This window comes from Serinus canaria, chromosome Z (assembly GCF_022539315.1).
Source record: "Serinus canaria isolate serCan28SL12 chromosome Z, serCan2020, whole genome shotgun sequence".
NCBI lineage: Eukaryota > Metazoa > Chordata > Aves > Passeriformes > Fringillidae > Serinus > Serinus canaria.
The window spans coordinates 65,764,586-65,780,042 of NC_066343.1; the positions used below are offsets into that span (position 1 = coordinate 65,764,586).

Genomic DNA, 15,457 nt, shown 5'->3' on the forward strand with positions numbered 1-15,457 from the left:
AAAAACAGACAGGAAAACCTCAGCTTGCTGAGTGGTCCTGGGTTTATCCTTGTTAGACTTTAAAAGGCTTGTTTCTGGCCATGAACAAGCTACTGTCCATATACTTCTGCTTTGACAAGCATCTTTCCTACAAAAGGACTCATGATGATGATTATTGCTGAGCTGGCCTATATTGTGTAGGGTTTTTAAGCTAAATTATGAGAGACACCATAATAGCTCTAAGAAAATCTGGTGTGAGACTCCTCTGCTTTAAGGCCTTGGCCTGCCCTTCCCCCTCTTCAAATTCTGTAATTTCTTGAAGTGCCTAAGAATTGTTTGAGTTATAGAGGACAAGCTGGAATTGATTTACCACCTCACTTTGTGGGGCTTTGAACAGAAACTTATGGCTATTGAGTATTTCTGGCAAAGTCTTGTCAGAGGTTTAGAGCTTGCTTTGTACATGTATTTATTAATTATTGTCTGCCTCTCTTTCATGGCTTTGGCTATTATTTTTTCTAAATGGAAGCCATCACAAAGGGTTTAATTGCAGTGATTTTTAAATTATTTTGTCTTAGAAGTATTTGTCAGGGAAAAAACATGTGAAATTGAATGGATGTAAAAATTAATAACATCAGATCCTTTCAATAAAAGGGAATTAATGCAAAGAAGATGTGCAATATCAGGTTGTATCTGTGAGGTCAGATATGCAGAGATCCCTGTCGGAGGTACATGAAATCATGAATTTAGAGGGAATGGCAAGATTGTCTGCTGTTGATGTTGCAATATGCTTTCATCCTGTTGTTTGGTGGGGTGGTTAACACTCAGGGGTACCCTGTACCTGGTTTTATCATGCATCTGTATGAACAGCAGGCTTGTGCACTGCCCTTCTCTCTCATGGTTGTCCAGGTATCTTCAACTGTCATCTAAATATAAAGCCTGAAACTCAGTAATTTGATTGTTCATTTGTAAGCTTCTTATGTAAGTATGTGCTTCTTATGTCCTTTAGAAGGGCTTAATTAAACTCTTTTCAGGTAGCTGGAAAAAGTAGGACAGGAGGGCAGGATGTCAAGTAACTCTTCCAACCAGTCTGATCTCCCATGACCAGAGTAGGTCCTGGAAACCCTGGACTGGGATTAAGATGCCTGCATGATTTTGAATGCTAGAATCCTGCATCTTTGTTTTGGAAAATATCAGGGATGTATTGCATATTGTTTATCACAATTTTCCTTAAATATTAGTGGGGAGTGAGTGCCAAGTGTGAAACTGAAAGAAGAGGCTTAATGGAGAGGCACTGAGGCCAGAGTTGGTGTTGGGGGTGGGACTTGATGGGTGGAGTGGTTCAGCTCCACATCCTCAAACTCCAGAAATATGCTGCCTGGGGAAGGCATACAAAGGAGCTGCAGCAAGCAAATAACTCCATCTGTACCCTGGGAATACATAATGGTGTGCATTTGAGTATGTGGTGTTACATGCAGCATTTGGACAGGATAGGGATGCAATAAAAGACTGCAGAGAGCAAATACTGCTGAGCCCTGACAAGCCTCATCAGTTGGCCAGCACACCAGAACCATCACCTCCTCAAAGGCATTTTGCTTTCTCTTTCCTCTTTGTTAATTAGATGCAAGAAAAGAGTAAGTCTGTTTTAAACACTGGCTTACTGAGCTCAGCCCTGAAAATTGAAATCTGTCTGCAACTGGGAGTTGTTGGCTTCTGCTCCATGGTTCTCTGGGGAAGAGCTGCTCACTCTCACAGCTGGTTTCCCTTGGGTTTGGCTGAAAATCCTCTGCTGCTGCTGCCTCCTTGTGCCTGTGTGCATCCCAGGGGGAGGCAGTCGGTGTCCTGCTTCCTTTCTGGCATTTTCACATGGGGAGGCTTGTAAGTTTTAGATCAACCAGAAACCAAGACAGAGTAGAACTTAAATTCTCTTGAGAGGGTTTCTTTTTTTTCTGTTTTTTGTTGGGTTGGTTTTGTTTTTTGGTTTTGTGGTTTTTTGGGGGGGAGGTTTGGCAGGGGGAGGGCAGTGGCCACTGATTTGCTAATTTGTTTTTCTAACTCATGAATTTCCACCCCCCTAAATGTAACCAGAAAGGAGGCGGCATCACTTGGCAAAGGAACATTTACGTTAAGTTTCGTTTTGCTGGAAATGTTTTTTCTTAGTTGTTAAAAACAGATTGAGGTTTTTGACACAATGTGGTGTCCAGCCCAAGTGTGGGTGGCAGGGAACACTTCGTAGGGGGGTGCCAGATGTTTGCCTCAGGGGAATATCTTTGAAAATACTCTGGTGAGATCTGCTGCTGCACAAACTGCAGAAACTTAGAGGGATCCCAAACATTTGTGCTGCCTGTGGACACTGAACTGGTGCTCTTGTACATCCAGAGCTCAGCAGGAAGCCAGGGGATCTTCTGTCTTGATCCGAAGCTCCGTGACCAGACGTGTCTCTGACTCATCATCTCCAGTGCACTGCTACTGCAAATTATTTGAATTTCCTGTGAGTCTGTAACCAAGGTAATGGCACTCGTTGTCACTGGTGGAGCTGGCTGTCCTGTTTCACTCATGGATTTTCTTTCTGATGGTACTTTGGGAATGGTTGCCTCTGGCTGAATGACACGATCTCTGTTTTGCTTGGTGATTGAAAATGTCTGCTTTGCTCTTGAAATCAGAGCTGAAACTTCTCTTCCACTGATGTTTGCTTGCCCATGCCTAGCTGCTGTTAGACAGGTATTGACTTCAGCTCTGTGAATATCTGTTTTTCTGCACTGTGCTTTGGGGTCAGTATGGAAAAAAATATATCTGTGCTCTTAGAGAGAGCACAGCGTTCTGTGGGAGTGCTCTCCGCCTTGTAGGGATTTGTGTCTGTCTTCTGATGGGTGTCTGTTTTTGTTTTGAGGAGATTCCTGGACCAGAAAGTCAACAAAATGTAGGTCCAGAGGGATAATGGGAGTTGTGGGATACAGTTGCCCATCTTAGAGCAGAACTATATGCTTATTTAGCCTATTCAAGAAACCTAAGGCAAAATCATCTTCTTCTAGCTTGCTCTACTGCCCTGTCCTTGCAGGTTTTTCTAATGTGTAGCCTAGATATTCCTTGTTGGCAATTAAGCTGATTAATTTTTGGTTTACTCTCAATGGACAAATAGTACAATTTACTGCTGTAATTTCTGCAGCCTTACACAGCTTTGAAGACTTAATGTGTTCAGTCCTCTCTTTCTGAGCATACATACACTTCTTTCTTTGAGCCTTTCCACAGAGGGACACCCACTCCTGCAATAAAATATCCAAAATCTGGAATATCTCTCTTGGTCACCTACTAGGTTGTCTGGGAATCTTTCCTACTGTATGCAGTGGAGATGATTCATGGAAAAATGCTGGTTATAATCTGTCATGGCTATCTTTATTTCTAAGTTTTTTTTTTTTTTAATCTCTTTATAAAGATGACTTTACCAGATATGAGTACACGTAAGCAAAAAAAAAAAAAATCTTTAAAACAAAATATTATTGAAGTTCCTTTTTATACAGCAACAATTTAAATGCTTCTTACTCCCTTTCAAAATATAGGATGGAAAGATTTAGGGAATTGTGGGCATTTTTTCTTCCTTCTTACCTCAAAACCCTGCTGCAAAAATTGTGCATCTTTCACAATACCACAGGGCAATTTTGTAAATGTGGGGACAACCAGAGCTTGAGTTGCTTTGTGGATTTGAATGACTTCAGACTATTTTCTTACAGCTGAATATTTGACTGTGTGGGAGGGTTTTCTCTTAGAAGCAATGAAAAAACAGGGGGGAAGAAACGCTAAGCAAATTATAGTTCCAAATTTATTCAACAGATCACAGTTTCTGTACCATGGATACAGATTATATCACTAATATTTTGCACAAAGAAAGGAGGTAGTGCCACAGACCTGCAATTAATATTTCACTACAGCAAAATATTGTGATGTAGCTGTCCTGATTCTCAATATGTACAAAATCAGTGTGTTCCAGGCATTATTTTGCATTTTGCTTCAGTTTCTTAGGAGAAGTGCTGCAGCAGAAACTGGTACTTAGTTTATAAAAAGCACAGCCGGTATCACTGGGAGGGATTTTTGTGCCATGTGATGTGGCATGGCGTGTCCTCCCCTCAGATTATAGACAGCCAGAGTTAATTGCCAGTGTGCTGCCAGGCTGTAGCCAGCTCCATGGCTGCCTGGCCTGGCCTCTTGGGCAGTTTCCCATGCTACACACTCCAAAGTTTGGGCTACTATGAAAAATATGGTGTGAGCATCTGCCTGCCTGGGCTGCTGCTGCTGCTCCCCGTGGAGAGAGCTGGGCACTGGAGTGGAAGGATGTGCCAGTCCCTCGTGGGTGCCTGTGTCAACAGGCTGGAAACACTGAGCAGCCATGCAAGGAACAGCCTCTGGGTCTGGCCATCACAAAAGTGTGCAGGCTGCAGCTACTCCTCCAGCTAGGACAGGTTTTAGTGTTTTGGGTATAATAAAGCCTAACCCAACTTAAGGATGTGCATTGCAGAAGGCAGGGGATTTTCTTTTTCCTTTTTTAACCACTTTTCTGCAAAACATTCTAAGTGCTTTGTTGCAGACAATAAGGATGTTGTTGAAGAAGGTTGATAGGCACTGCCTGGCTTGACACAAGTGCCTGTGACAGGAACACAGTTGGTATAATGACTTATATGCACAGAACAAGATCTCTGCATCCAAGACAAAGTGCTTTGTATGCAAGGACTTTGCTGCCCACAGATGCTGGGAGAATTCTTCCTAACAGCTGGGGTGCTCACAGTTTTGGGTGGAGGCTTCTGTTATCTGTAAGGGCTGAACTCTGGAGAGTAAAACCAAAAAACCCACAATATTTACCAAGGAGCACTTAGTGCCTCTACTTAGCTTTGCATTGCCATCTCTTTAGAAACGTGAAATTCTACTTTACAAATTAGGGTGGGTTATTTTTTTCCCCCTACGTCTACATGTTTCCATCACCATCATATTATGGATGCTACCAGGTGCAGATGGTCATCAAATCATCTTCGTATTCCTGCCTGTGCAGCAGTGCACCTTCCTCTGTGTCAGGATCCCATGGGGAATGTTTTGCATGCGTGCAGCTCATTTAGGGAAGTACTTGGAACTTGAAGACCAACTGGGAATTGAATTTTATTTTCTCTCCCATGGTAACCACCAGTTTTTGCTCAGCACAAATGGCTGTCTTTCATCAGAAGACACATTTTTAATGGAGAAATAACTGGTAAAAAAAAGCAGAGCTGCCATGCATTTAGAGACAAGATGTGCCTTAGCTAAATCATTACTTCTAGAAAAGTTGTTTAGCCAAGCTGGCACTCAGCTGCCTTCACCCTAGCCAGCAATAGTCTCCCACCAAACCACAAGACTCTGTCTGGATTTTTTCTTAAGAAGTAGTCCTTGCAAATCCTCATTTCAAATTGCAATTTTCTCTTTCCCCCATTTCCCTGATTTTGCTAAATCCAGGTATCCTTGGTATCCCTTTCCTGCTATATCTTCCCTGTGCCTCAGCCAATTCCCTACACGCTAATCTTTAATTCTTAGGTTGTTTTTCTTCTTTAGCCTGCGGTTTTGCATCAGTTAATCTGGGTTTGCACATGCCTAGTTTATCTTGCAACACTGTGGGTTGCCCACTGATGGTCACCTTCTCCATCAGTGCAGAGCCACCTCTGCAGCTCTTCTTGTTGGCACAGGAAACATGCTGTTAGAAGTGCAGCAGTGACTGTGGGGATTGTAGACTGGCACAATTTAGGACAGGTCAGAAATTCTACTAAAACTGTGCTGGGCAATTGGCTGGATTGAAGTTGGCACAGAACATCACCCAGACTTTGAGCAGGGGCTCTGCCCAGTGCAGCTGAGCAATCCTTAAGATGTTTCCTTCCATTCTGTGTTGATATATAATATTTTCGTCTAGTGTCCAGGCAGCCCACCAAATTCTGTTAACAGTCTGATCCTAAGGGGATTAGCTAATGACTTTCCATACTGATTGGGTAATGACTTTTTGGAAAGTGAGAACTCAGCAGAAAACAATCCTGGCAATTGCAGTCTGCTCATGTCAATACTGCAAGTGTTGCAGAGCTGTTCCATGAATAAAATGGCTTAACTTCTCAAATTAAGTCTGTGTCTGTCTCACCAACCTCCCTACAGTCTCCTATTCTTGTCTGATAGAGGAATATCAGACAAGATATTTTATGCTCCAGACTCTTTGGGGGTGAGAGTGGTTGTAATCTCCCTGAGCAGACTCTTGTTCTGTCTGCTGCAAAAGCTTTTGGTGGCATGCCCTGGATCCTGTTGGCATTTCAGGTGCAGCCCAGCCCTGTGGGTTGGTGGAACACTCATGTGCTCCCCAAGTACTCAGTATGCTACTGAAAACAGCCAAAAAGCTTTCCTGACTTTGGAAGAGGAGACAGGATTTCAGACATCCAAATCTAGCACAGGCATCACTGGGGACATAAATGCTCTTTTGAAATGTATGGTTAAAAGGGGAAGTCTCTAAGCAGATCCCTGAATGAAGGTCTGGAAACAAGGGGAGAAATAGTTGCATATGTAAACACTCAGTTCAGAATGGGTTAGAAAGAGGGCAAGTTTGCAACCAGCATTCTGATAGCTCTTCCAGAAAAGTGGAGCACAACCTCACATTGGCCCTTAGGGTATGCAAAGGAGAGCAATTATGCTATAAGAACAACTCAAAATAGAAACAAAATACACCCAAGAAGGGTCCTCAACCATACCAACACTTAAGTCTTTGTTCCCTCTGGAGACAAGAAAGGCTGTGCAGCACAATCTTCCTGGTACTTGCAGTAATTTTTTACTTTTTCTAAGCACTCGTTTTGCCAACAAAACAATAGTTTAAAGATGTGTTAGCAGCTGCATCTGCAACTGCATCCTTCAGCCATTGTTATGCATAATTACTCACTGTTTTATCAATTCTTTTGTGCTCCCAGTAGTCTGGTTTGAGAGCCAAAGCACATCACTGAGATGTCTGCTTGGGTCCCATCAGAGGCACTGAAACTTGGCTGACTAACTGCTTTGTGCTGTTTGTTTTACCCTTGCTGCTTGATGCTTGATGTAAAAATCAAATAAACCCCTCCAGCCTGTAAATGGGATGGCAAAGTTCACAGGTAACAACAGCGGCCTGCATGCCACAGTTTGCTTGCTAATATATGGGGTTTATAAAATACATCTTTAGAAAATAGTTAGTAGGAGGAAAAACTGCAGATAAGCAGTTTATTGGAACCAAATGTGGCTGCTCCATTCTCTTCCCAACTGCTGTTAGACACAGTCTTAAGCAGTGTTGGTAGCTTAGTTATAAAGAGCAGCTAAATATTGGAAGTGTTGGTGCATCCTGATGGTGAGCACAGAGAAATCTTATGCTTGTTTTCGCTGTTACATATTGATTTGGAGATTTTTTGTGCCATGTGCAGCTCACCTCTCCCATAGCTGCTTGCCTCCTCCTTCCCCACTGTCACTGACTTGCTTCCCTGAGAAGAATAATGCCTATCCCAGGTTTCCAAGGAAATTTTTTCAATGAAATGCAGTTACATTTTTTCTTTATTTTGGCAGCCATACTTTTTCCACTCATCTTCACTGTAGTGCAAAAGTCAGTAGTTTCTAATGAAAACTAATTTTTACTCCTTCTCCTCCTCCACAAAAAAATTTGAAAAATACAATGACAGATCTTTTTCTGGAAACCAAATATGGTATGATTTGAGCATGCACACCCAGGAGATTATAATGCAAACTGATTTGCAGCCTCTGAGTGTAGTGGCCATTGCCAGCTGTTGGCCACAACAGAGTGCTGTTGTGTGCCCTCGTTGTCACTGTTGTCACCAGTAGTGCTGTAAATGGTGCCAAGTGCATCCCTCACACCCTGCCTTGGAGGGGGGGTCACTCCTCTTAGCTGTCCCCAAGAACCAGTCCCCACCACTGCCACTCACATTCCTGGGGTGCTGCCTGAGCAGAGACGCCTCCCCTTTCCCTGCGCTCCTTGTCACTCAGCTGCGTTTGTCCTGCTCTGGTTCGGGGCAGGCCCTGCTGTCTCTTGGCTTTCAGTGCATTCCTCCAGCTGATGCAGTTGTGTGCCTCTCTGCCTTTCCCATTTTTTCACGGGCTGAGTCATCACCACAGCTCCTGAGCACTCCTGCACCTTCAGCATCTTGAATCTTGGTCTGACTCTTACATCTTGGGCCAGTTTCTGGTATTTTCCTTCATTGTCCTGATTTTGCAGATTATAAATTTAAATGAAGAGGGCTCTGATTTTCCACTCTCTGCTGCTCCCGGGCCCTTGTTGCATAGTAAGCGACCAGCTGACAAACACGGCATGTAACGTCATGCATATTCCTCCTGACATTGTTGACAGCAGAGCTCATGCATAAAAAAATTTATGCCATAAAGCATAGGTAGCTCTGCAGACTTCTGCTCTATTTAATGCCCAAGTCAGAATATTGGTCAAAGCTTCTATAAGAACGAGAAATGACATTTCCCCATCTGCTCATGTGAGGGGAGGAGTTTATTCTTTGAAGAGCAGAAGAATTGTTAGAAGACAAATGAGCAGGCTAAATTGCAATATGCTTCAGGAGTAATTGCTCCTGAGTTGCAGATGTGTTCAGTGAACAGGGGCTGTGTAGCAATGCTGTTGGAAACAGGTGTGAAAGCTTTTTAATCCCCTGGCAAAGCAAAATGGTGCTTCTTTTTGACCATGAAGTAAAATAAGAGAAGGATTTAATAATAATTTTAAAATAATGATTAGGAGAAAAAAATTGTGATTCTTATCTAACTTATTTTCTGAACCATGCACATTTGTTAAAGCAGAGACTGAAGGATGAGGTCTACAGACATAATGGTCCTGTTCTATGCAGTAGCCTTTCTGCTGGTTTTTGGCAAATCATGTAATTGTAAGATAGGCTGGGTTCTCTAAAGGGAATCTGGTTCCCACCCACCTGCCATGGGTAAGGGTCACCTTTCACTAGATCTGGTTGCTCGCAGCCCCAGTCTGACTTTGAATGTTTCCAGGGAGATGACATCTACCACTTCACTGGGCAACCTGTGTCACTGTCATAACAAAAAAAATGTTTTCTTACATCTGGTCTGAATCTACACTCATTAGTTTAAAATCTCTACCACTTGTCCTGTCGCAACTAAAAAGTCTGTTCTCATCTTTTTACCTAAAAAGAAAACTAAAAAATGAAACTAACGAAAGAGTCTGTCCCCCTTTACTGAAAAGCCACAATAAGGTCTCCCTGGAGTCTTCTCTTCTCCATGCTGAACAGTCCCATCTCCCTCAGTCTGTCCTCACAGCAGAGGTGCTCCAGCCCTCTGTTCGTTCTCAGTGCCCTCCTCTGCACTGACTCCAGCAGGTCCCTGTCCCTCCCGTGCTGGGAGCCCAGCTCTGGATGCAGTGCTCCAGGTGGGTCTGAGCAGAGCAGAGCAGAGGGGCAGAATCCCCTCCCTGCCCTGCTGCCCACGGGGCTCTGGATGCAGCCCTGCTGCCCACGGGGCTCTGGATGCAGCCCAGGACACTGGGCTGTGGTGCCATGGCAGGGCATGTGCAGCCTCTCACCCACAGCACCCCAAGTCCTTCTGGGCAGGGCTGCTCTGGGGCTGCTCATGCCCAGCCTGTGCTGGTACCAGGGGATGTCCCAGCCCAGGTGCAGCACCAGCACTTGGCCTTGTTAAACCTCATGGTGTTCCCATGGGTCACTCCTTGAGCTTGTCTGGGTCCCTCTGGGTGGCATCCTGTCCTTCAGGTGTGTCAAACACCTCAGCTTGGAGTTACCTGCAAACTTGGTGAGGGTGCACTTGTTCTCACTGTCCATGCTGTCAATGATGATATTAAATAGTCCTGGTCCTAGTGCAGGCCCCTGAGGGACACCACTCTTCACTGATCTCCATTTCAGCAGTGAGCTGTTTATCCATTTCAAGATGTGACTTTGTGGCAAGAGCTGCCTCTCAGTTTGCTGAACAACCCTTGCGCACTCAGGGTGCAGGATCTGCATTCAGCATCAGCACATCCTGCCACTGAGACGTGGTGAGACTGTTCACCCAGTCCCCTCCTTTCCATGCAAGTCCTCTCCCACTTTGAGGACACCATCACCCAAGGGGACAGAATTGTGATGGTTCTTTCAGTGTTGAAGGTTCCATTCTCTACTGCACCTCAGTGTTTGGTGCTGAAGCCCAGGTCTTGCCCTTGCCTCCTTGCAGAGCCATGTCTGCCAAACATCACAGGTATCTGACATGAAATAGAAAATGTTAATGGAAACTATCCAAAAGGCAGGTGGCCAGGGTATAATCCCCTGCCTGTGAGCTATTTGAAAACAGTGTAACAAATGTGTCATATTGCCTCTCGAGATCCCCTATTCATATATTTCTAGGAGAAAGACTGTCAATTTTTGTGCTGATTTTGTGAGCTAAGTTTAAGCAAAATTTCCTGTTCCTCCACTTATGCTAAAATCATTCCCAGATATATCAGTGTAGGTGGGTTGGGTCATACACTTATTTACACGTGAATGAAAAGCCATATGCACAAACATTTAGCATTTTATTTTTGTAAAGATAGGCCAAGCTCATTTTCTTTCCATTTTTAAAAATTTAGGTCTGCACTTGAGTTTTGATGCATTTGTTACAAATTCCTGGATTAGTGATGTAAGTTAGAAACCCTTTGTTCTCCTACCTTTGCTGTCACTTGTCTCGTTTGTTTGAATTTGATAACGCACAGTGAAAGGCCTGTGGGTAATCTGGGTGTTGCTGCTGCCTTAGACCCCATGCAATGTCAATCCTACGCTGCCTCATCTGAAGAATTCTGATCTTTTTACCTGAAGGTGCTGAACATGATTTAGTGGGTAGGTGTGGGCTGCACATCCTGGATCCCTGTCCACTTCTTCAGGCTTGTGTGTTTCGTGGCATCATGCCACCAGCTGCACAGAGGAGCTGTCAGTCAGCCATCCATGAACACACCTTTCTACCAGATTCTTTCCAGAGGTTTGTTCTATGAGAGACACATGAAGGTGGTGGTGACACTAGTATTTAGTATTTCCTAGTATCTAAAGGCACTTTGTGCCAAGCTGTTTCAAAGGCACTCATGAAGACAATGGATCACAACCTGTTAGATCTGCAGAAGGGCTGTGCTGGTGAGCCAGGGTTAGTGGGTCCTCTGGCTATCCAGGCACCTGGCAGTGGTGTGTTTTTCAGCAGTAAATGTTCAAAGCAGGAATTTAAAGCATTCCAGTGCCATGTTTCCTTCTGGGCAGAAGATATTTGTGCCGACCCGCCTCTGTGTGTCTGTGGACTGCTGTTAGTGCTGTCAAAATGCCAGCTGGCTCCGGGCATCCGTGCTCAGTCCCGCGCCGCGAAGGCACGGGCACCGTTTGGTTGGGCCCCATAAATAGCTTTTATTCATTCACTGAAAATGCAGTAATTACAAACATGCTAGTTTAATAACTGTGTTTAATTAATGGTGGGTTAGTAAACGATGCATGGAGAGGAGGTTAAAATTTACTAAAGGCTATTGCTGTGTAGCTCTTAATTGAATTAAGTGTGTATTAAACTGGGCCTCTTTCCTGTCCCTGGAGAAACGAGCTGGGTGCACTGGAGCGTATGGATGCCATTGATTTCAGAAAGCTCTGGTTAAAGGCAGTACAAAAATGCTCTATGGCCAAAGTCCAGATCCTTCTGCATATATAATAAGGCCAAGGCAATGTTGGCACAAAACGATAGAGAGCATGATATTTACTTAAAGAATTAATATACCTGTTATTATTATCACAAGTCATTTCCCAAGAAGACCTAGTGAAAAAAAAATAAATTTCCCTGCAGTAAAATTTTAGCAGGGAAATTTATTAATTTATTAAAATTTTATTTTGTAGTTGTTAGCTCTTTTAATAGTTTTTATATAGGAGAATAGGTTGTCCTGTGTCTGGTTTTTCTGTGTATATGTAAAAGCATATAAACACTTAAACACAGAGTCAAAAAATCTTAAGGAAAATATCAACAGGTTTTTATTTGTTTTTTCCAGCCATCTGTGTCCAGCAAGACTGTTTATAGCATAAGTAGTCCTCCAGGAAGGTTTGTAACACAGGGAATGAAGGCAAGAGCTGCCATGTGTTAGGCACGGCATCCTTGTGCCCTGTTTCTTTTAGAGAAACTCATGTCATGCTTGAAATGAGTCTTATAAAACTTGTGTTCTTAGCACAGGAGAGTTGCATGTACATGTGGAATAAAGGTTGTCTCCATTTGCAAAGGGAAAAATTAAGGAGAAGCTGCAACAGAATTTGCTGGGAGATTGGACAAACACTACAGTTCAATGTAATAGAATAGGGGTTTTTTAGCTTTTGTATGAAAAGCTTCTAATGGACTTTTTAATGTATTTTGAAGGACAAGCGTTATATATTGCAAATTAATATTTTCATGTTTTATGAGTTTGTGTTCTCACTGTATTCATGTACCTTCTTCTAGCAGAATCTTATGGGTGTTACTTTGGCTTTGCATTATAAGCTTTACAAGTTCTCCTGGAGCCAGTTGGAGTTTTAGCCACATGGAAAACCATGAGTTGGCCTTGGATTTTATTTTTTTTTCCCCTCAATATGAGCAACTTGTATACTCAGGAAGAAGCAGTTTGTATGAACTCAATGGGACAATAGCCCAAATAAAAATTTTGCAGAGAAAGAATGTGCTGGTATTTTTTTCACAGATCCACAGCATCAGGGCACAAAGTCTTATCAGAGCTGTTGGATAACTGACTCAGAAAATGCAGACAGCTTGTATTTGACTGTTTTTTTCTCCTATTGTACAGGCTGCAGAATCAGAAATAATATAAAGTGACCATTAGGAGAGAGCTGGGAAGGTGTCATTGACCATTTGACCAAACCCTCAGTTACAGCATTTTTTCCAGAAAAATGGTGTTTTCCTTCAAGTCCTTAGAAAAATTCTCTTTGAACTTAAAAAGGCAGATATTGTGCAGAATTTATCTGCCATGTTTGTTAAAAACATCTTTTCTAGTTTTATAGAAAACTAGGTCACACTAGGGTGCACTGTTTCTTTTTGTGTCTTACAGACAAAAATGGAATCACAGAAGGATGTTCTAATGAAGCAATCAACAGAGAGATTTGTAAAAATATTTGAGGAATGTCAGTTTTCCAGGAAGTCTGGCAGTTTGGGAAAGGACCAGACTTTTAAGAATATCTGAAATGCTTGAACTGTCAACAAGAAAAAGCAAAGTAACTCAAAAAGTGATTTACAGAAACATATAAAGAAATTTAGTGGGTTTGGAGGTCTGACAAAATTCAGGAAGCAGTGGAAGAAGTATTTAGTGATAACTTCTGAAGAAGGGCAAGACAATGGAAAATAGAGCTTATTCTTTTTGGTGATGTTTGTGCCCTCTGGGTGCATTTGGTCCTGATGCTGCTCGTGCTGGGCTGAAGCGTGAAGTTTCCACCTAAGTGAAGGCTCTGTGAGTTTGTGGAGCCTTGCATGCCTGGATCTTGGGATAACACCTGTGCAAGGAGATCTCTTGTTCTCTGGAGGGCTCTGTGCAGCCCCCACGTGCTGGTTTGTGGATGAAAGAGCTGCTTTAAATACCAGTACTGAGGTTTGTGACACTGTGGCACAGTAACACACTTCTGTTTGGGTTTGTGTTGTGGATATTATGCCTCTGGTGTTTTCGTGAGAGAAATGTGCCTGGTGAGAACTAGAGCAAGCCAAAACTGCTAAAGCTTGCATGCATGGTAATGTTATCTCTTTCATGGGCTATTGCTATCCCACAATATAATTTAGTTGAGTATAAGTTGCTTCAAAGAAATCATGCCAGTGTTGCTGCTTGTTACTCTACAACATTTGGGTTAAAATAGCAGGGAAAAAAGGGTGGCTTAGCTTTGATGTCTGATACTGTTAGGAGTGAGTTGCTCTTTCCTGCTTCAGAGAGCTTCTCACAGCTGTTGAGAGAAGTACTTAGCCCCAAAATGCAAGACTTGTATCCCCCAGGGCTGGCGGAGAAGAGGTTGTGAATAATTTGACTTGAAGTCAAGGTGGTGCTCGGTGGAGCAGGAAATTAGGAGTGCTATTTTTAAATGCTGAAGAACTTATTAAAAAGCAGTAATAGTTTTCATTAGACAAAGAGCTTTGAATTTGGGAGTCTCATGATTTGAGGTAGCATCATTCATCAAGTAAGTGTTTTTTAAAGAGTGCCAAGTAAATCTGTCTTTCTGGAAGTGTTGGTGACTATCAGGAGAATCAAGTAAGGGATGTGAAGCTTTTTGACATAAATCTTGGCATGCCAAGTATGTCTCTCTAAATTGGCAGCTGGTGTTGCCACACATTAGCATTTAGAATAAAATAAAAATGACAAATTTGTCTAATGTGAGAATAAAATTAACACGGAAATTCTGCTCAGTCTGCATCAGTTTGGTCCTCTCTCTCCTTTGCTCTGTGCCTGTGATTTTCCAAGAATTTTAAAGATGAGAAAGACACAAGCTTTCATACCCCCTCCCCTTCTAACACCAGATGGAAAATGGCCCAGGGATGTAAGCTTGCAGCAAAAGGAGGGATAATTCAGATATTAGAGAAGAAAATTCTGAAAAATGGTTGGGGTCACTTAGCCAGGCAGGCTGGGGAATCCACACCAGTGGAGATTGTTGTGCAGAATTTGCAGGGATGTGCCATCTCTGTCCAACACTATTTCAAGCAGGGAGATTGAGCAGAGGGCCACTGAGGTACTTTGCAAACTAGGTTAGTGTGCTTTCTGTGACAGAAAAAGGGCAGTCAGCCTTTGAAGATGGTTATACCAGGGTAAAATCAAGAAAGCAGAAGTCTTACCTTTCTTTGTCCTTGCCCAAGATAGAAAAGCGTGTTAATGCAAAGAATATTTGACATTAAAAAATTATGTACAACCAGAGCAGAATAAGATCCAGATCCCCATGGCTGCAAAAAGTCGCTTTGATTTTTTTCCGGACCTTTGGGTTTCTTAGCAGCAAGTTCTCTGCCTAAGGGCTTTTCAGAAAGTGGGTACTCTAAAGCTGACAGGTCTTGAGATTAATTTTATATTTTTCTGCTGAGTGTAAGTCCAAGAAGACATGTAGTAATCGTGATAACACATTTACAGCCGCACTAGAATGCCCTGACCCTAAGCAGGTCATAAGCTTCAAAAAGTAACTGTTTTCTGTGATGTTAAAACAGCATTTATTCTTTGGCTTTGTAAGACTTTATAGTTCAGTAGAGTGTGAACAAAATTGCTATTTGGTTTTTCAGGAAGATTTTTCTATTTATTACTGCCCAAGATATCTCTTATCTCCGAAACAGAGGTGACTTTTGAGGTCTCATACTCTTCAGCACCTGGTTGTACATATTTGCAGAGAACTGTAAATGAGATATTTCCTTCCACTGTTGAGTCACTCTTGTCCAACAAGTGGTATATATGTAAGTAAAACCAAAGATTTTTTTCAAACTCATTATTCAATGGAAAGCTGATTAATGAGACCTTGAAACC

General features: G+C 42.7%; 1 protein-coding gene across 4 annotated transcripts in view; it reads left to right on the forward strand.

The window, feature by feature from the left end:
* The window catches only part of PDZD2 (PDZ domain containing 2), a 185,541-nt gene that overhangs the window by 15,241 nt on the left and 154,843 nt on the right, over positions 1-15,457 (forward strand). For 2 of the 4 annotated variants that reach the window (XM_050986633.1, XM_009097951.4), the window contains exon 1: positions 2,304-2,484. The exons of 1 other annotated variant lie outside the window; for it this stretch is intronic. The gene's annotated coding sequence lies outside the window, so the exon portion shown is untranslated. Of the gene's footprint in view, positions 1-2,302; positions 2,485-15,457 lie in introns of those variants that run through there. One more of the 4 variants, XM_050986635.1, reaches the window with a different exon arrangement.